Source organism: Morone saxatilis, unplaced genomic scaffold (genome assembly GCF_004916995.1).
Source record: "Morone saxatilis isolate NCDOM2014 unplaced genomic scaffold, NCSU_SB_2.0 Contig3, whole genome shotgun sequence".
Taxonomy (NCBI): domain Eukaryota; kingdom Metazoa; phylum Chordata; class Actinopteri; family Moronidae; genus Morone; species Morone saxatilis.
The window spans coordinates 10,815,425-10,815,842 of record NW_023339873.1 but is presented as its reverse complement, the minus strand read 5'-3'; the positions used below and the strand labels follow the sequence as shown (position 1 = coordinate 10,815,842).

General features: G+C 40.4%; 1 protein-coding gene across 1 annotated transcript in view; it reads left to right on the top strand.

Annotated features, from left to right (window-relative positions):
* LOC118336921 (brain-enriched guanylate kinase-associated protein) overlaps positions 1 to 418 on the top strand; it is a 44,848-nt gene that overhangs the window by 24,638 nt on the left and 19,792 nt on the right. The window lies entirely within an intron of this gene.

Genomic DNA, 418 nt, shown 5'->3' with positions numbered 1-418 from the left:
ATATAATAATGTAACAATATAACATTCTGAAAAGGCCCATGATTGGCTTCTGTACCCTTACTTTAGTATATTTACTGGCAATAGAGTATTTTTCTGTTGTGGTATATTACTTTATGATGTAAGTGCTTCTTCCACCTCTCAGTAGGGGTCACAGATTTAAACAGACATGCTTCCTGCTTATCCAACCTTAAGGCCACCACTTGCTTGTACAGACGTAACCACTGTGTGACTACATTTTCAGCCTCACTCTCTGAGCTTTCACATTTCCTGCCCACTGTGGTTGTTTGTATTGATATTAGCATGAAGTGCAGAATCCTAATAGTGTCAGTACGTACGCACCGAGTTCTCACTGAGACGCTCATAAAAGATGTATGAAGGTGATGGGGATTTGTGAACTCAGACAGACACACACACACAC